Genomic DNA, 21690 nt, shown 5'->3' with positions numbered 1-21690 from the left:
AGTGAAAACCTCTCAAAAAAAAAAAAAAAAAAAAGTTCAGAGACGATGCATATTATGGAAAAAACTATGCACGGATTTCAAAAAAAAACATGTTTTAATCTCAGAAGTAGCTATAGCTACACACACATGAGAAAGAGAAAGTAACCCACAGCAAGCCCTGGTTCCTTCTCTCTCCAATTCTGCACCCCATCAGTATCCCAGGTACAGGTATCTGTATGTCTTTCTAGCCACTGGGGACAGGTTTGAACACCAATCAGCAATGTGGAAGCTGGCTTCCTTTGTGCGGCCCTTAGGTGCACTATGGGGCCAGCCTAGATCTCAAAATTATTGCACTAAAATAAATGTGTACTTTAATCTGTTTTTCAAAAAAAAAATTTAGAACTCCCCTCATATGAAAAGGTTGCAATGAATTTTTGATGTGTGTGACTGTCAATGAGTCTTAGATACAGTATTTGTTTTCAAGAAGATGGCAGGTAGGTGAGAAGGGAGTGTAAGGTTCTACTGTAATGTGCATTGCTTACATTTAGCAGAATAGGAAAGGCCAACGGATCTGCAGACTCTAGGGCTCCTTCCCTATCTTCTCAGCAAATTCTTGTTCCCCAACTCCATCCCTTGCTACACCCTGGGCCGATTTTTACCATCTCTCAGTATTTGACAAAGTTGCAAGTAAGAGGGAATTTTATGTTCACACATGTGTATTTCCATGGTTAGCCGGAATACCTAAAAGTAGGCAAAAATTATCAACAGAGATATTGTCAGCAAATGGAAGACAGTCCCAATTAAAGTGAGTCTCAAAACTCAAAACATGAACTAAACATTAGACTGGGTATATAGAAGAAGGGCTCAAAATAAGGAAGTGCTGTTGTGCATTACACTAGATTCTTCCTAATAGGGATAATAAAACCAAATATCCAATTGTACTTTACAAACAGCAGTGGCTTTGTGGGAAACCTTTTAAAATAATTTTTCACTTATGGTGCCACACCATTTTTATAATAAAGCGCCATCTCTATTTGTACAGAGAGAAGCTGAGGGAAAACACACATACCCACCATCCGCTAGCAGGGGACTCAAACAAGACAGTTTCAATTATCCCAAGTTTCCACAGTTTAGCACATAATTCAGTTTTATGTAAAAAGTCCGTGATTGGTAACAACACAACTGAATTTGGGTCCAAGCCTTTGCACTAAAATATTGACACTTTGAACAATTCCTCTGAACCGTACTTTCTTCTTCCTTATGTTTGGGGATAATAACAGACTCTGGGAGACAATCTACAACAAAATTTCGAAACCACTTAAACTACAGTACCAGGAAGTTTGTAGTCCTCAACAAATTACAGTACTAGTCACTGTGGCTATTTTAATATGCACTGGAAAACAATCCCATCTTTGAGTTACATCTGATTCAACATAGTGACATGGCAAAACAGGACCTAAGGGACTCACCGTTGGATAAGATCTGAACTTAGTGGTTCTCTAGGCTCCAATTTAGATGGAGACGTGCCCTTAGGTTGCTTCAATGGAGTATTTACAGCTTCATGCTGATTCTAACAAATAATAAAATGTGTCTGATACAAATGCAATTTATATTCATGGATTAGCTGGGTACATAGGTTTAATAATATTGACATTACAGAGACATGCTTAATAGCACATTGTCATAGTATCATCTGTTAAGTATTTCTTAGCAATGCATTCCATATCCGGCCTAATAGTAATTTGTTAAAGGCAATGTAGCTGCACATATTAATTCTTTCGTAAATGTGCACATCACATTCTTGAATGGCGCATGACTTAATTCATGATAACTTGAGCTGTGAGTACATAAATAGAAACTCAGCCTCATTCGAATGGGTAGACCACACATTTGGAGACTTGAAATGTGAAAGGAGTGGCAACTGCTCGGATCTGCAATAGGAAACATTTGACTACATGTAGTGATACTGTTTGGTGTCGCCCTTGCCATACATTCCTTGCTGTTTTATCCTTTGACTCTCCAAGATGCTGGAGAATAAATTGAAGCTGTGACTTTTTCCCTCAGCTACCTAGATTATATTTACCTGTTCATTTCACCATGCCTAGTCCAAAGTAGAATTCATGGAGCTCAGCCAGTTGCATTTTTGCCTCTGTTACTTTTTTAAATGCTTTAAGGTTCATTCACTTATTAAATTAGCATTTATTGATCACCTGCTACTCACTTAGCAGTGGATTATACACTGTAGACCCAAGAAGATAGACAGACTTTCTGTCTACAAAGCACTTTAATCAAGGTTAGCGATTATATAACAAGTTAGAGACTGAAGAGAAAGATCAAAACAACCTGCAGCGTAGCTATAAAAACTTCTAGCTCCAACATTGCATCCACTTGTAATTTTTAAATCTTGTCAAACAAGTTGTTTACCGTCCAAGTCATTTTATTGTTAGCAAATGCATCGAAATGCAAGATTATGCAAGAATCCTTTAAAGGTAGGTAACTGTGGTGAGCAGGTCTGATTTCCATGTCTTCCTTATTACTCATCAGAGAAATTTTTTAGAAGTCCTACAGATATCTCTTTTCCCATCATGGGCATTCTCATTTTTAATATTTCATTTTTGGTACTATGTGTGGTTTTGCATACTTCATACCAATTATCTCCTGGGATAAGACTGACCATCTTGAAACATGACCATTTACCCTTCAATTGTGATATTCCCATGTGATTGTAATTCAACTATAGAAAAGTTAGAAAGAGTTTATTCTTATTTTATTCATATGCATGGATGACATCGTCATTGCTCTCCAGGTAGTGTGAATAACATTAGTGTGAATTAGAGGGTCAGACACTATTATTTGTCTCATTTTGCTTCGCTGCTCTCAGACAGCTATCCTTCTTCTGGTTTCTCAACCTCAATTCTTTGCAAAAGAATAACAACTTAACCTGACATCTTATGTTGATATTGAAGGGTTCAAAAGTATTGCAAACAATCTTGAAATTAAAAAAAAAAATGTTGGAAGGCTCAAAACTCTGAAGTTTAAAATTTACTGCAAAACTACAGGAATCAAGAGTGTGGTGCTAACATAAGGATAAAGATATGGGTCGATGTAACAGAATTGATAGCTCAGATAGAAACCCTCACCTTTAATATTAATTGTTGTTTTTGATTTTCATAATGATACTGTCTTAGCCCTTTATTGCATTGCTAACAGAAATACCTGAGCCTGGGTGATTTATAAAGCAGATTGAAATTTATTTACAAACTCATAATTCTTGTGGCTGGAAAGTCCTACATCCCAGGCCCACAGTGTGGCCAACAGAAGCACAGAGGATGGCAGAGATGTGCAGAGAGAGGTCATGAGCAACTTGCCCTGTCTGTTTTAGCAACCAGCTCTCACAAGAACTAACCCTTTCTTTCTTTCTTTCTTTCTTTCTTTCTTTCTTTCTTTCTTTCTTTCTTTCTTTCTTTTCTTTCTTCTTTCTTCTTTCTTTTTCTTTCCTTCTTTCTTTTTCTTTCATTTCTTTCTGGTGAGTATGTACATTCATCAGCAAAAGAGACATATAGAGGGAAAGGGAGAAATCTCTCCTTAAGGGGGATAGTCACACCACACTATCCTTCTCTGGATCTTGGTTGTGCATGCATGTGTCTGACGTTATTTGGAAGTTGCCAGGTCTGAAACTAGAACCACAGTCGACCATGTGGGAGTCCAGCACTTTAACCATCATGCTATCTACTGGCCCCATCCTCTTTTGAGATCTGAAACTCACTGAGTCTCCTGAGACACCATTAATCTATTCACAGAGTGCTGTCTCCATGATGCACTCACCAGAAACCAGTCACTGCCCAGTGGGCCCCACCTTGGAGCGTCATGAAGTAATTAAGTTTTAGCTTGATCCTTTTACGATTCAGTCAGTTCAATCAAGTCCCAACATATGCATTTCTGAGGGACATACTCTAACCATAGCAGGTAACAACACTAATGAAAAAGAATAGTACTACCAAAAAAGGATTGGAGGAAATTTGGGTATCCACATGTAAAAGGGAAAAGTCAGAGCCCCCATCTTACACAGTGTACAACAACTAACTAAGAATAGAACCAAGACCTGAATGTGTGAGCTAAATATATAAAGCTCTTAGAATAAAAGACTGAGTTAAAGCTATGACTTTGGAAATAACTTTTTAGATTATAGACAGCAAAAGCAAAAGAAAAAAAAGAAAATATACACAAACTGTTTTATGTCAAAGTACATCACAACAAAAGTAAAGAGACAATATATAGAATGTGAAAAGATATTTGCAAGTCATATATCTGATAGAGTTTCATATCTATAATAGGAAAGGAACTACTACAACTCAATAATAAAAATTCAAATAACCCCATTTCTAAAATGGATACAAGATCTGAATCAAGATTCCTCCAAAGAAGATACATAAATGGCCAATAAACCCATGACAAGATGTACAGAGTCATTATCCATCAGAGAAAGCCAAGTCAAAACCACAATAGAGCATTACTCAGTACCCACTAAGATGGTTCTAATAAAGTTAAAGGATGAGCACACTTCTTGGGAATCAGAACCTGTTCATGTGAGTAACTGGTCCTAAGCTCTGCCTCAAATAAACCACATCTATTTTTTTTTTTAATGGCAGATAATAACAGGTGTTGGCGAGGCTGTGGAGAAATCAGACTCTCAGACACTATCATAGAAATGTAAAACTGCTTTGGAAAACAAATCAGTAGTTTCTCAAAACTGGACATTGGGTTATCATATAAATCAGCAATTTCACTCAAGAGAAATAAAACCATGGACCACACAGAAGCTTATATGTGAATGTTCACAGCATTATTCAGACTGCCAAACACAGGACAGAATCAAAATGTCCCTTAACTGATGAGTAACTTCTTTAACCCAGCATGTTTTCAATCTTCTTCCATGTTAGAACATGCGTCGATTGTTATTGATGAATAATGTTCCAGCGTATAGGTATCTAGAGGGACCAGCCAGTCTGGTACCAGGCCAACACGGAGAGAGCAGAGCACTGGGAGCACTGGGAGAGAAGCGTTTGGACGAGGAAGGGATGACCAACCCTGTTAAGTAATGCTGAGAAGTGTCACTAAAGTTAGGACTGAAAACTGACCACTGGATTTATCATACATTCCCCTGAATAGAGCCCTTTAGTGAAATGGTTGGACTGAGTCCAAGAGAAAAGGAGGACAAAAAAGACTAAGACAACAAGCGTTGCCCAGTCTGGGGACTTTTTCATAAAGTGGAAAGAGAAATGCTTCAGAAGCTGAAAAGAATATGTAGTTATATACACATATATGTGCGAATATATGTGTGTGTGAGCTCTGTGTACATGTGCGTATATCTATGCTGTGTGTGCATTTATATGTACATATATACACAGTGTATATAACATATATACATGTATGTGTGTGCATGTATATATATTATACACTGTGTGTGTGTGTATATATATATGCTGTATGTCTGTGTGTGTGTATTATAAACATATATATTTATATATACACTTCTTCTATGAGCAGCACAAAGAGATATGAGACAAGGAGACAGTAACTCTCATAGGATCCCAAGAGCATGATTCACCCCCAGCCAGACCCAGATCAGGGACATGTATCCAGTTTATGCAAAGAAGTTCTGGACTTGAACTGGGATCTTTCTCATGAAGGATTGCCTTGCAGAGGTATCCTTTTATCACAGTCTGTCCCCTTCATATTTTTAAAAGATAGGCAATATCATGGTGGATAGAATAATAATGGGATAATCTAGTTAAATTGGAGAAGATTCTGCTGCAAAAGAGAGGCAGATAAATTGATGCAATATAAGGTGATGGGAGGATGTGAATGTTTTCTGGTTGCTGTTTTTTTCAGGAGCACACTTCTGAGCTAAGAGTGAGAAGGAAGAAGGAACATAATCATTTTTAGATGTGAAATAATCTCCTGGACAGTGAAAGCCAATTGAATAAGAAAACAATTAAAACAATTGGGTGGAACTGGAAGGCACTATCAAGGGCCTGTATGCAGCTCATGGTCATAAATTCAATCAGAACCCAGACATTATAGTTGTTCAGCTGTGATTCCCACCTTCTTCCCTTCAAATGTAAGCATGTAGCGGAAGGAAAGATGAAGCTTTACAAAGCTGAGGTTTTATCAGGTGTTTACCAGAAGAGGAGGGAAAGACAAGAAAGTAGAGGTTTATTCAAGGTAAAGTGTTAATGACAGATAATGATGGACTATGCAGTCTGAACTTAGTTGGGAGTGACGTGAAGGCAAAAGGGAACAGATGAAAGAAAGGCGAAAGGGTCAATGGATTGGAAGTACTGAGTTGGTATAGAATTAAGGGAGTAAGAGAATATAAGAGGGAATTATAGTTGGTAATAGAGAGTACAATGACTTAACACTCAGAGAGCACAATAGGAAATCTTCCAATTACTGATGATGAGGCAGATGAGGGTGAGACCTTGGAAGTGGGTGGCTAAGGTTAATGGAGGACAAGAACAGTGAAGGTGAGTAAGCCAGTAACGGAGAGCATAGAAAGTTTTTTAAATGGATCGTCCATGGATATATTGAAATCACAAAGGCAAGAAGAATAATGATCTTGGAATGGCCAGTGGAAGGAAAACCAGCCCTTATTCGAGAAAACTAGAGGAGCATCATTGTCAGACCAGAGAATTTCAGTAAGAGCAAAAAAGTGAAGGAAATAGAGAAAAAGCTGGGGATATAAGAATCTTTTTTTCAGTCTATGACAGAAAATACGTCTGTCACAGAAAAATGTGTGGGATGCCTGGCAGAGGTAAGTGAAGATGTCAGAATATCATATAGAAAGCTTTTACAGGAGTTTGCATGGCTAGCTCATGTTTACAAGCTGTGTTTACAGTCACAGATGTGACTGGCCTTTGGCACTTCATACAATGGCCTGGAAAACTTAAGACAACATGAGTTCATGAAATATCACTTGCCATTAGAAAGAAAAGGTTTGAAAATTTGACCATTTCATCATTTTTTTTTTGGGTTTGTGCAAAGAGATAAACCAGAATATCTGATTATGTTGGGCTGTCAGATCCTGTATTTATTATCATTATTTCCATTTTCTTTGAGTATAGCCAAGAGCTTTTCCCCCCACACAGAATACATAAGGACCGAGTAGCTGTTTGCCAACGGACCACTGGATGGGATGAAGACAGCTCATTCTTTATTCCACTTAGATCTCTGGCCTGTCTGATGATACTGTCAACAAGGGGGTGACACAATGCCAAGAATCGTTGTGATTTTTATGACCTGGACATCTGTCTAGTATGTACTAGACTAGGACCACAGTTCTGTCACAGAGGCCATGGAAAAACTGCCAGATGGTAATGAATTTTAGCCACTGCTGACTTCAGCTGGATACAAACAAATGACCTGAGGGGACCAGATTCCATATCTTACTTCTTCTAATCCTTGCACTTAACCACTTCTTCCAAGGTCTGATTATAAATGCAACATTCATACAGAAATAAACTTGGAACCATGAAGTAGCATTAAGGGAAATAATTTGGATAACAGAAAAAATAGTGAAACACGTTTAGGCAGATATTTAACCAATAAAGTTATGGGTTTTTTTCCTCGCAAACCTTTATACTTCTTTCCCTCATCTGAAAAAGTCAAAAACAGAAATAATGGAAAATTGTCACTATTTTTTCATTTTGTTAACTCCAAAGTAGAAAAAATTATTAGAATTATTGCCTCACAACATTCACAGAATAATGTACACATTATTTTCAAATGACACATTTACCAGAATTATGGCCAAGGGACAGGTTATTTTGTACTGACAAATTTAATTTTCTAATAAACAGAGTTTTGGGTTTTATTTTTGTTTTTTGTTTTATTAATTTGTTCAAATGTTTAAATACTTGCCTCAGTAATAGTAAATTTTTTACAAGGGCTTATGTTCATAATAATGAATTTTAGTTTGGATGGTATTGGGTTTTTTTTTTTTTTTTTTTTTTTGGAGAGGTTTTTGCTATAGGGCACGTGCACTCGCCAGCCAGCCAGAGAGAGACAGAGAGACAGAAAGCAAGAAATCACCCCCCAGGGGGGATGGCCATGCCGCAATCCCTTCTCCTCCATTCTCCTCTTGGGATCTTGGGCACGCACGCACACACGCCAGGCATGAGTTTTAAGCCACCAGGTCCGGGACGCGAACTGCAGTCAATTATGTGGGAGTCCAGTGACATAGCCATTATGCTAACTGCTGGTCCCCTAGGATGGTATTGGGTTTATTCTTACCAGGAGCTTTTTGTGTTCATAAACTTGAGGTCTCATAATGAAATCAAATCCCTGTAATTTTCCTCTTTCTCCCCTAAATAGAGGAAACTACTACCTTATTTTGGTCATGATTAGTTGGCATTCCAACTAATTAGTTCCAACCAATTAGTAACTTCAGAGTTGTTATCATAGGAACTTTTTGATCTCTAAATTGACTTTCTGGACATAAATCAGTATCGCAGGTAAACTGAGTGGGATCTTGGTAGGAACTTTGCAGAAGGATATGGTAGTCAGTATAAAAAGATTCACTTTCACTTTAACATATTGTTTGAAAAGAGGATCTCAGGCACTTTCTTCACCTGGAAATGCTTTTTGATAAATTATGGAGGGCCTATGACAAGCAATCTTATTTCAGTGTTCAATTACTATACATTTTGATGAAAAACTCAGTATGAAAGGTTGATTTGGAGGTTCATTCCTGTTGGTGATGTTTTCCATAGGGCTTTCTATAAAGTCTGTTCAATAAAACTGTGTTAAATAAATGAGTTCCTAAGACAAGTGTTATCTCCCAAAAACAGCAAAATTATAACCAGAAGTATTTTTTTTCCTTTTATTTAACTAACCAGTGATGAGACTTAGGAAATCTACAGGAAAAAATTAAGTATTAATTGAAAATTGCTTAACAACCCACAATAGGAATATTCTCTTTTTTTTTTTTTTTGAGGTTTCAGTATTTTATTCACATTTTTTTGAGAGTTTTTTTTTTTTTTTTTTTTTGCTGTAGGGCACGTGCTCTCGCCAGACAGACAGAGAGAGACATAGAGATAGAAAGCGAGAAATCACCTCCCAGAGGGGATGGCCACACCGCAATCCCTTCTCCTCCATTCTCCTCTCGGGATCTTAGGCACGCACGCACACGCACCCAGCGTGAGTTTTAAGCCACCAGGTCCAGGACTCGAACCGCAGTCGACTATGTGGGAGTCCAGCGACATAGCCATTACACTAACTGCTGGTCCCGATAATATTTTATTCACATTTTATTTTAAGTGATGTTAACTATGGCATTTGAAAGAGGTGATGTAATTCCACACAAAATGGAAGACTCTAAAATGTATCCATTAAACTACTAAAACAAAGAACTTGTGTGTGAGACTGTAACAGAAGTCCAATTTGGATTCCATGTGTTGTCACCATGTGATTACAACCACACCAACTTGTCTCAATTTGTAACTGGAGCTTCTAATACTATTTCATACTCTAGTGCAAGGGCAAAACACCACAACGGGAGAAAAAATTAAATCGTGAATTATTAGTTTCATCACATAAACCTTTTTCACCCCAAAATGGCATGAAAAAAAAAAAACCAGCTATTAAATCCTACTTACTATTTTTGACATAAAAGAATGGTGTGGAAATAGGTCAAAGATTTGTCTAAAAAAAGTCTTTTCAAATGAGTTTGTATATACTATCAAGGAATGACCTCATCAATTATGGTTATGAAAGTAAGGTTAATAGTTCAGGAGGTCACAATTTCATTCATTTACTCAATAGAAACTTACAAGGTGCCTATATATTATCAACTTACATTTGCAACTAGTTCTAGACTTAAAAAAAAAAAAAGGTCTGGAATTTCTAGAAGGGCCACCAAATTCCCACTGCCAACGTCGACAGCTGAATGGATCATTTTTGGAACTGAATCTCTTCTACACCTCTAAAGGGTATAAAGGGTAACATCCTTTTTTTTTTTTTTTTTTTTTTTTTTTTTTTTTTTAGGTTTTTTTTTTTTGGGTGCTCGCAATAGAGACAGAAAGCGAGAAATCACCCCCCGGGAGGATGGCCACCACAATCCCTACTTCTTCATTCTCCTCTCAGGATCTTGGGCACACACACACATGCTCGGCGTGAGTTTAAGCCACTGGGTCTGGGATTCGAACTATAGTCAACTACATGGGAGTCCAGTGACATAGCCACTATGCTAACTGCTGGTCCCTAAAGGGTAACATCTTAAAGCAGAGTCATCTTTAACTTGTACATCTAGTATGATACTAATGCTTGCATCCAGGAATATAGAACATTAAAAAGTAAAAATAAATGCTGAAGGTAGTTATGCTACCAAATAGCTAAAATGAAATGATTGTACAGTGTTCACTTATGCTTGAAATTCCAGTTCTAGTGGACCAATGATGGTGTAGTGGTTATATCACTGGATTCTCACATAGTCGACTGCAATTTGAGTCCCAGATGGGGCGGCTTAAAACTCACACCAGGCACGTTTGTGTGCATGCCCAAAACTCCAAAAGGAGAATGGACTGCAGCATGGTTATCCTCCCGAGGAGTGATTTCTGTCCTTCTGTCTCTCCTGTAAGTGCACATGCCCTATAGCAAACATTTCTCTAAAAAGAAAGAAAGAAAGAAAGAAGAGAAAGAAAGAAAGAAAGAAAGAAAGAAAGAAAGAAAGAAAGAAAGAAAGAAAGAAAGAAAGAAAGAAAGAAAGAGAAAGAAAGAAAAAGAAAGAGGAAATTCCAGTTTTAGACCAAGGTGTAGCCACCAGTGTTGACATTCTTGCCGTACAGCAAAACTGACAACTGACAGCCTCAGCTTTAGGGTCTGCTTGTATTCTAAGCCTGTCAGACAAGAGTTATTCACTTTTGCTGAGAAACTGAGGTCAAGCTCTATTTGAAACTTGGCTGCCATTTGGAAGCGAGTGTGACTTTTTCTGCTGTCCAGGTGAGATTCACAGCAGTCTCCCACTTGTTGTTCACTTTCTAATAAATAGAACCACCAGCTCCATCCTACTATTCACATGTGCGCGAAGCTGAGATTCATCCTCTTGTAGCCAACTGCTAAGTTGAGACTTTGCAGTCTCAAAATTCTTCTGGTAGCCAGCAGGCCAGCCCTCATAACCTAGCACTACAGCTCCCCACATGGAAGGCCCAGCGATGTCCAAACCCCCATCACAGCCCAGTGTGAGGTGCTCTGGCTTGTAGCCTCTCTTGATTTTAGTATTCTCCCTCCCCCTTGTGAGGTGAGAAGGATGAAGGGAAGGTCAGCTTCCGTCCACGTGCTAGCTGGTCTTCCACGGTGATCTCGGTGAGTAGCGGGCTGTCACTGTCCTGCTTCTCCATAAACGTCAGGCCGCGTCGTTTCACCTGTACTGAGTTTCCAGACTGCTCCTCACTTTGGTGGTCTCAGTGTTGGCTGCCCCTGAGCTGGGAAAGTCCAACCAATTCTCAGGTTTTGTTTTGGAATCAAGTTTTATTAGGTCCTTACTGAAGTCATCTCTGGCAGACTTGCCATATTTGCGGATGTGTGAGGCACACCCATCTTCCTGGATGTGGCGTCAGCCGGCTTGACTTCAGCTATGGTGGGGACTGCAAGGCTGTGATGGTGATATTCTTGAGTCAAAAACAGTTCCTGTGGGAGCCAGCAGGAGGCATAGTGGTCAAGGGGTTGGACTCCCACATAACCAACAGGTTCAATTGGAGGTTTGAAAATCAGGCAGGGTGGGACCAGCAGAGGGCTTAATGGTCACATGGCTGGACCCCACATGGCCACCTCGGCTGGAGTTCCAGAGCCTGAAGCTTAAAACTCACAGCATATGCCTGTGTACCCCAGATTCTCGCTGTCTTTCTGCCTCTTTGTTTCTTGGGCAAGTGCACACACCCTATAGGAAAATCTCTTAAAAAGAAAAGAAAACAAAACAGGGACTGCAGTTAGCGTAATGGCTATGTCGCTGAACTCCCGTGTAGCCCACCGCGGTTCGCATTGGATGCGTGTGCGTGTGTCCCCAAGATCCCAAGAGTAGAATGGAGGAGAAGGGATTGTGGCGTGGCCATCCCCCCTGGGGGGTGATTTCTCACTTTCTGTCTCTCTATCTCTCTCTGTCTTTCTGGCAAGTACACGTACCCTTTAGCAAAAACCTCTCAAAAAAAAAAAAAAAAAAAAAGAAAGAAAGAAGAAAGAAAGAAGAAAGAAAGAAAGAAAGAAAAGAAACAAAAAACCAGTTCCTGTGATCTAAAAAGCTAGTAATTCTGGGAGGATATATAGGGATTATATAAAAAGAAACTAAAATAAATCCTAACCATCATATAAGAGAATGAAAAGTGGGGTGGCATGAATGAAACAATACAGGTGGTTTTCAAATTCATTGAAGATCTCATAGTTTTTGTTAAATGTAGCTATATGAGGCAATTTCAAAATGTTCATAGAAAAATGGAATTAAAGTACAAGTTTATTTTGGTGTAAAATTTTTAAATCTATGTACTTTTTTCATAATATGCATTTTCTATGAACTTTTTGAAGATCCCTTATATCTGTTGATATTTGTCATAAAAAGAGTCAGAAAGGGGCTAGCAGGTGGTGGGGTAGTTAAGGCACTGAACTCCCACATGACCAACCGCTATTTGAGTCATGGACCTGGAAGCTTGAAAAATCACATTGGGATGGTGTGCATGTATGCCCAAAATCCCAAGAGGAGAATGGGGGAGAAAGAGGATTGTGGCATGGCTATCCTCCTCAGGGGTGATTTCTTGTTTCCCTCTCTGTCCCTCACCAGTGAGTGCATGTATTCTATGGCAAAAACCTAAAATAATATTAATAACTAAATAATAATAATTTCTTAGATTAATTATGAAAATAGTTTTCATCTAGCCAGGCCCATGAGAGGATTTGGTAACCCAAGGGTCACCAGTCCATACTTTGGGAATCCCTAACATAAGAAGTCAGAGATGGGAGACAGCGATGAGTAGGAGAAACCCTAATGGGACATTTTCTGAAGTATCTAAATAGACAAATTTCAAGTTTAAGAACTTTAATTTGCGATTTCACGTCATTTTAATATTTCTGCATTCCAGTTTCATTGTCTGCACTCTCCTAGGCTGCTATGAATATATTGTACGCTAATATATTATTTAAAATGTGAAATATAAAGCTTTTTGTACCCACAATTATTTTTGTTTAGAAGGATGGTGAATTGGGCGGTTAGCACAGTCTCTCTCTAGATCGGAGAGATTGAAAGTGTTCCATTTTAGTGCTATGTCCAATGAGCCACTTCAGTCCTCACCCCACTTGCCCTCCTGAAATATTTAACACTGTTTATCACCCTCTCCTCATTCACACACTGTCTTCATTGTTCCATCAGTTAGAATACTGCTCTTCTGTTTCTTCACCGGGTCACTCTTTTCTGTAGTCTTTGCTGGTGCTACTCCTCTCTGAGCCGTTCCTGTTGGAGCTCCCCAGAGCACAAGCTGCCCTCTCTTCTTCAGTACATCCATGCTCACTCCTAAGCAACCTTTTTCTATCTCATGGCCTTAAATAGTGTCTCTTTCAATGCTATTCATGGATCAATATGGAATCGATTGAATTCAAAATATGCACTCTTAAGTTTGAATACCCGGCTGCCTATTCACATGCAACTTTGATGTCCAATAACAATATACCTAAAAGCAACCGTACCTCACCCTTATTGTCTCCATCCCCCATTTTTTGCATCCTTCCTGTCCCAACATACAGTATTGTTGGTCCTCCAACATACCCTGCAGCCTCTTGCCTCAAGTTTCCTTCATAGATCTTCTTACCTACTTCTCCCCACCATACCTGCTCTTCCTCCAGATATGCCCATGGCTCCTTCCCTATGGAACATTTGCTCTGACATCATTTCTTCAGTCAAGCCAGGTGGTGGCACAATAATACTGCAACCGACTGGATCCATGGAAGAAGGGGCAGGTCCTGGGTTCACTTCCCAAGACCTCTCTATACATACCAGACCATATGTACACCCAGTGATCTAGACTGGCCGACAGTGGGGTGAATTGAGACATGAGAGCCCTATTGGGGGGGGCTTGTCTTTCTGCCTCTGTGTCTCTTCTGTCTCCCTTAATTGTGGGCAAAATAAACATTAGAGAGAAAAAAAATTAAAATTTGCAACTCTAAGCTCCCCACCCTTTGCCAGCATTCGCTATCCTACTTAGTGTCTACATTATCATATTAGAGCATGCATTACATACTGAAGAGCTATATAATTATTTGTTTTGGGGGGTTTTACTTTTCACTTGAGTTGCAATGTTACTGTCTTTTCTACGTTAAGTTCCAAAGGAAACACATTTATGATTTATGCTTCCAGGTCCTAGAACAGTACCCTGTTGGCACTCAAATGTTGGTTTAATCTACAAATGTTTATATCAGAATCGGGAGAGCATGGCATCAGGTAGAAGGAGAAAATGCCCATAATGAGGGTAGAAAGGCAAAGTGGGGACATAGGTGAAGGGAAACATGGTAAGTGTCAGCTAAGCTTGATTGGAGAAGAGCGTTCCTGCAGCAGAGCAGTAGATGGGGGATGTCCTTGACAATAATGGAAGGTAAACATTGACTGCGCTTTTCCAGGGTGCAGTGGAGTATGGTTCCATGGTGATAGCTAAAAGGAGAGCCATTTATCAACCATTGTTATGTGTAATCTATCTGGGGCAGAGGAAAAACAAAATGATTTCCTGGTCCTTTCCCGTTTCATGTTTCATGAATTATAAATATAAATTTCAGCTTGAAAAATAAGGCCCTCATGGGGGCAGTATGGATCAAGGTAGTTGGTTACCTAACACATATAATATAGCATATATAAACCTATTCTTGAGAGACTGAAAATAATAGAGTGAAAGAGAGTGAGTGAAAATACAGATTGAGAAAGATCTTCTATGATGATTAGCAAGTTTTTCTTTTCTTTTCTTTTCTTTTTTTTTGGAGAGGTTTTTGCTTAGGGCATGTGTGCTCGCCAGAGAGACAGAAAGTGAGAAATCACCCCCTAGGGGAGATGGCCATGCCACAATCCCTTCTCCTCCATTCTCCTCTCGGGATCTTGGGCACACACACACATGCACCCGGCATGAGTTTAAGCCACCAGGTCCAGGACTCAAACCATGGTTGACTACATGGGAGTTCAGCAACATAGCCATTATGCTAACTGCTGGTCCCTATGATGATTAGCAAGTTTTTAAAAGTATTATTATATTTTATTTTGCCAATCAGCCAAATATGATGTCAACTGGGTTCCAATTTTTTTAGGGTCTTGATGGTTCACTGTACAATTTCAAAGAATTTCCCAGTCTTTAGTAAAGATAAAACCTTCAATGAGAAAAACTTGTGGAGTTAAGTTTGGAGGTTAAAGACTCAGTAATGAATGTTCTTGCTCTTGTGAGTTATCTCAGATCCTTAGCATTATTTTAATGTCATTTTTAATGTGAATTTCCATGCTATTTTAATTCATTAGTCATGGGCTATCATTTTTTGAAGTAATTACTGTAATTTCATCAAATGACATAATTATAGTAAATACTTTGATGTAATTACCATAAATATGGAAAGAGACACCCGAAGGTGTAATAATGTCACAAAGTAAGATATTTATGATGTGTAAAGACAAATTATGATGACATTTATGACATGTAATAACATCACAGAGTTCTGTGTTTATGTTGTATAAAGAATAATGATATAAATAGAATGTAAAATTACATCACGTAGATTAATTTCTTTTATAAATAGTACAGAAATTTGAGAGCCCTACAAGGCCTCAGGTTCAGATTAATAGATCATTGCCACTTTTAAGCATTTTTCCCTTTGAACCCTAACAAATGACTATACTATTTTATGGGGTAAAAGCATTTCTTCTTTACAAGCATAGACACAGACCCAAATCAGAGACACAAGATGAGAAAATATGTTTAATCTTTGGAAAAAAAATATTATTTGAACACTTGAAGAATAGCCGTATATTTATTTTATAGAAAATTCAATGTTTGGGGGATCAGCAGTTGACGTAAGCTATGTGTCTGGACTCCCACGTAGTCAACCATGGTTCAAGTTCCGGACTCAGTGGCTTAAACTCATGCCAGGCGTGTGTGCATGCACGTCTAAGATTCTGAGAGGAGAATTAAAGAGAAGGGATTGTGGCGTGGCCATCCCCACTTGGGGGGTGATTTTTTTGCTTTCTGTCTCTGTTTCTCTCTGTCCTTCTGGCAAGCGCACGCGCCCTGTAGCAAAAAGAAAAAAAAAACTCTTAAAAAAAAAAAAAGGAAATTCAATGTTTGGCCCATATTGTCAATTCAAAGTAACAGATCTTTTATTATGTTCTTAAAAAGAAATCAGCTTGACTATTTGGTGTTTACTATTTAATTGAAAGATTTCTTTTTGTCAGATTATTAAATTTTGAGTTCATGAAGAAATAATTTTTCCTGTATACATTCTGACTGTTAGAATAAGTAGGTTTTAGGCCAGCAGGTGGTGTGATGGTTAGGGTGCTGGAATCCCACATGGCCAACCATGGTTCTAGTCCCCAACCTGACAGCTTGAAAATCATGTGGGGCACATGTGCATGCATCCCTGAAATCCCAGGAGGAGAAATGGAAGAAAAAAGATTGCTGAGTAGTCATCCCCTTAGGGAGAGATTTTTTTCTTTCCCTCTTATTGTTTGTCTCTCTCTGGCAAGTGCATGCACACTATGGCAAAAACTTTAAACACACAAAAAACTCAATGCCATTGCACTTTATTTAAAGTTTTACTTGACATCGAGCTCTCAGATATTAATTTAGAATGCTCTTAATTTCTGCTTAATTACTAGGTTCTCCACAACATGTCTGCCATAGGTTGACCAGTTGTATATAACCCGAGTTCAGTCAGTTTCTCAAAATGTTTGGGTCAGGGGAACCAGCAGTTAGCGTAATGGCTGTTTCGCTGGACTCCCAGGTAGTCCACCACAGTTCGTGTCCTGGATCCGGTGACTTGAAACTCACGCCAGGTGCGTGTGCGTGCGTGCCCAAGATCCCGAGAGGAGAATGGAGGAGAAGGGACTGCAGCGTGACCATCCCCTCTGGGGGGTGATTTCTCGCTTTCTGTCTCTATGTCTCTCCCTGTCGGAAACGCCCCCGCCCTATAACAAAAACCCCCCCAAAAAAAAAAAAAAAAAAAAAGTTTGGGTCAGGTAAAAAAACGTCAGCACCAGCAAGACAGTAAAACAGCCTGAACATTAATTAATTAATTAGACTAATTTATTTTAAGCCCATGGTTTTCATTTTGGAGAAGGTTTCAGTGATTTAGGACCACATTAAAAAAACAATATTTGCCCATACTCAGCTGAGGACCTTAAATTAAGGTGCCCTGTTGTTTAGCTCAAGTTTAAGCAGTTTTTCCAATAGAAAAGCTTACCTCATAATCCTTCATACTATGGATATGGATAGGTTGAAACACAAATAAATCAGAAAAAGTAGTACATAATACTTTTAAAAGCTATCCGAAATGTAATCTACTACAATGAAAAGCACAAAGCTTACTTTGATAAAATCTAGCTAAGTAACTGAAAAAAAAAATAGTATTTCCTTCTCCAAAGTATTAAGAAGTCAATAGCTAAGTGCTTCACAATGCACACATTTAGCAAAGTGATTACAGAAACAAAGTTAGAATTTTCAGGCAAAATTGGAGAGTGCAAAAGTCCAAAATTTTTAGTGATTGTTAATTTTCTTCAGCAGAATATTCTCTTAAATCCCCTACCAGAATTTTCCAGATAGATATAAAGAATGATTCACTCCCAAGTTCAACTGCATTTTGCTTTATTTATTTATTTTTTAAACAAGATTACATCAGTAGTTTCTTAATCCCTGGAGTTACTTGGCCATCAAAAGCCTAAATTGTGTAACTGCAACCTTTTCTATGTTATTCCAATTTAAACCAGTTTTGTAGCACCCAGCTATTTTAAAGTTTGGATTGAAGACTCCACTTCCTCCATATCATCCTTAATTAAAAGCTGACTGGGGCCAACTTTGTGGTCTGGTGGTTAAGGCAGGCAGATGTGGGCATTGCCTACTGTGTAGGTCAAGTTCAGACCCAGCAGATTGAGTAATGCACCTATCATGTGTGCATGCATTCTCCAAATCCTGAAAGGATAGAAAGATGGCAGAGAAGAGATTGCTGTCTGACCATTCCTCATGGGGAATACTTTCTCCTTTTCCTTTCTCTTTCTGTCTCTGGTGAGTGCATGTCTTCTCTAGCAAGATGAATAAGCAGGTAGATAAATACATAAATCAGTAGATAGATATCTGAGTAGGACAGTGAGGATCACCAGATACAAGCATCCAGTAGCAGGAGAGCTACACGGAAACGTGAACCAACTCAGAACAGTCCGTGTGTGTAGGACCTGTGAATTCTGAATCTGACTCTGTTCCTGCCTTCCTGTGCACTGCAATAGACAAATAATCTAACCTCTCTTGCTTCTGTTTTTATCATGTATTGGACAAAGGATGGTGGACCGGTAAGCTTTTCAAATTGCCCTGGTATGGCAGGGATATGTTTGAAATGAGTAGAAAGTATTTCGTCCCTCTCCTTGGCAAAATGAAACAAGTCCCAATTGTGTTTTAATAGTGAACTCAATTGCCTGATTTATGCTGTCCCATGTTTGCAAAGAGTGTAAATTGATTTTTGCTCAAAACGGACTGAAAAGCCAAAGTGCTTGCCAAATTCGAAATTGCTAACCTGTCTGGAAAAGTTCACCCAAGGCCACGGTATATGAAGGACCATAAATGTTTAAATCAGATGCTTGGAGAAAGTGTAGCCAGAGTCATTCCACAGAGACAAGCTAATTGTAAGCTCTACAAACCAAACAAACAACACTTCACAGGAATGTGCTGGCCAGTTTTTCTCTTAATTGATTAACTTTCAGGACAGCTGAACTGCAGAGTGCTCACACATATTCTAAGAAAACTGCAATGGGTTTTGTAAAAAGGCAGGTGGTACTTAAAAAGTGTAGGGGTAGATTTGGAAGTTTCTGAGAGTTGAAAAAAAAAACTCAGTGCGAACCTGGTTTGCCATTTCACTGTGTTTAAACCTGCCAGCTAAGAGCTTCATACTAGCTTTGGACAGCCCTGGATTTGAAACCCAGCTCTATGGCTCAATATTCTGTACTCACTTGTATCATCTGCCAAGTGGGAAAGATGGTTCTTACATTGAAGAGTTGCTAAGTCCACAAAGAGAAATGGTAAATGCTTAGAGAGTCTTTATCAACATCCACTGAATCACTGTATTGTTTTGTTTTATTTTATGCTAGAAAGTGTGTGTACAGAAGTCCATGAGAGAAGGAGAGCTAGAGAGAGAAAGCACCCTACAGTGGGGCTTACTTATGTCATTTTCTCCAATTCGCCATCCCATCAGGATCCTGGACACACTTGCATTGGCCAGGGGTTTGTTGTTGTTATTCTTTTTTTTTTTTTTTTTCTTTTTTCAAGCCACCAGGATCAGGACTTGAACCCTGGTTAACTGTGTGGGATCTGTGAAATGCTTAACCACTATACCACAGGACTGGCCCTAAATCACTTTACTCTAACAGTGTCTTATATAATAAAGGAGCTAAATATGCTCCATAATTTGTAAGGGTTTTCTAGATTACCATCCTTGGTTACCCAAGACTGGGTTTTGTTTTGTTATTAATTCTTAAGAATGTGAGATGTTCGATGCCAAAACCAGAAGAGTCACTGGCAAACTGGGATGGTCACCATAGCCTTCACTAAAAAGCAACTAAGACATCATGGAGACAGAATCATGCCAAAGATTAGTGGAAGCCAGGAATGGAAGCAAACTATGCTTGTTAATGGACCACATATTCCTTCATGTCGTAAACATGAATCAGCAAGTAGGTCCACTCTCATTTATTTACTCATTCTGCAGATGAAAGGACAAAAATGAACCAGATGTTTCCACACACATCCACTATATCTAGTGTAATCAGAATGATAGAGAGGTGATTTCCTAAGTGAGAGTACATGTGATATGTGCTACAGAAAAGATTAAAGCCAATTCAGTATGTGGACAACTCTAGCTTCACTTCAGAGCTCATAGTGTTATTATTTGCAAACATGTTACTCTCTCAATATATTGCAAACTCTTTGACAACAGGGCCTGTTTTTCTTTTTCAGCTGTGAGGACCTGCTGTATATTAGGTGCTCTATATGCATTTATCACATAAAGTGTTATGTGACATTAGAGTAAGTTCCTGGAATGACCCCGTAGAACAGTGGTTGAACCCAGTGTAGAGGAAACTGGATCATACATGGCCAACTGAGGTTCATGCCCCTGCCCCTGCAGCTAGAAAAATATGCCAAATCTGTGTTGCATGCATCCCCAGATCCTGATGGGAGGGAGGCATGGAGGAAAAAGGATTGCTGTGTGACCAAGCCTCATTGGGGGGGTCTCTCTCTCTCTGGCAAGTGCATGCACTCTTCAGTAATAATAATACATATATATGTATTTTTTAAAGCATGTTCCAGGCCAGCAGATAGCTTATTGCTTAAGGTGCTAGAATCCCATGCGGCTGACAACAATTCTTGTCCCAGACCCAATGGCCTGAAAATCATGCCGGGAGCATGTGCACAAGTTCTCAAAATCCTGAGAGGAGAATAGGGAAGAAGGGACTGTGGCATGGCCATCCCCTCTGAGGGATGATTTGTGTGTGTGTGTGTGTGTGTGTGTGTGTGCACACGCGTGCACTAACATGTGTGTGTCCAAATCCTAAAAGGAAAATGGAGAAGGAATTGTGACGTAGCCATCCCCGTAGGAGGTGATTTCTTGCTTTCTGTCTCTCTCTCTCTGTCTCTCTTACAAACACACACACCCTATAGCAAGTCTCTCTAAAATAAAAAAAAAAAAGGAAGACCATATAGCGAAAGTGACATTTTCATTACATCATATAAAAAGTACTGGCTTTTAACATGAGTCATCACCGTTATTGTCCTCGATCCCCTGTCTGAGATAAAGATTGTTAGGTTTCTCTATTATAAATAAGGATTTTCTTTTACTAATGAATACTACATGTTACACTTATTATTTTTCCTAAAATCACTTACTTTTTTCAAAATAATTAATTGAAATGAAACTGGAAGATTTGCCGCCTACTGAAGTGTTTTTGTTTTGTGTTATTTATTAATTTTTTTATGTAAGTGGCATCTGCTTTTTTTTTTGTAGAGGTTTTTGCTATCAGTCTCATGCGCTCGCCAGAAAGACAGAGAGAGACAGAAAGATAAAACGTGAGAAATTACCCCCCAGGGGGATGGCCACGTAGCAATCCCTTCTCCTCCGTTCTCCTTTTGGGATCTTGGGCATGCACACACACACCCGGCATGAGTTTAAGCCACCAGGTCTAGAAATCGAACCACGGTCAACTACATGGGAGTTCAGCGACATAGATATTATGCTAACTGCTGTTCCCGGCATCTGCTCTTAAAAGCCTTTTCTAACGATGAGAGTAGACTTCTATTCTTCCAGCCTCCCTTTCTGCTGGGGGAGTGTTTTAAGTCAGGTAATAATATAGCCCCATTGCATGCACTCTGCAGAAGGTGTCAGGGAAGATGCCCTGACAAATCTTACCTAAGAGATACATGCTCATTTAGCTGAGGTAAATCACTACATTTT

The 21690-nt window shown here is 39.0% G+C and overlaps 1 pseudogene; it reads right to left on the bottom strand.

Annotated features, from left to right (window-relative positions):
* Window positions 1-10778: 10778 nt before the first annotated feature.
* LOC102488299 (voltage-dependent anion-selective channel protein 1 pseudogene) lies at window positions 10779-20428 on the bottom strand (annotated as a pseudogene).
* Window positions 20429-21690: the final 1262 nt, after the last annotated feature.

This window comes from Tupaia chinensis, unplaced genomic scaffold (assembly GCF_000334495.1).
Source record: "Tupaia chinensis unplaced genomic scaffold, TupChi_1.0 Scaffold000028_1, whole genome shotgun sequence".
NCBI classification, from domain to species: domain Eukaryota; kingdom Metazoa; phylum Chordata; class Mammalia; order Scandentia; family Tupaiidae; genus Tupaia; species Tupaia belangeri.
This window is presented reverse-complemented; position numbering and strand designations above follow the sequence as displayed.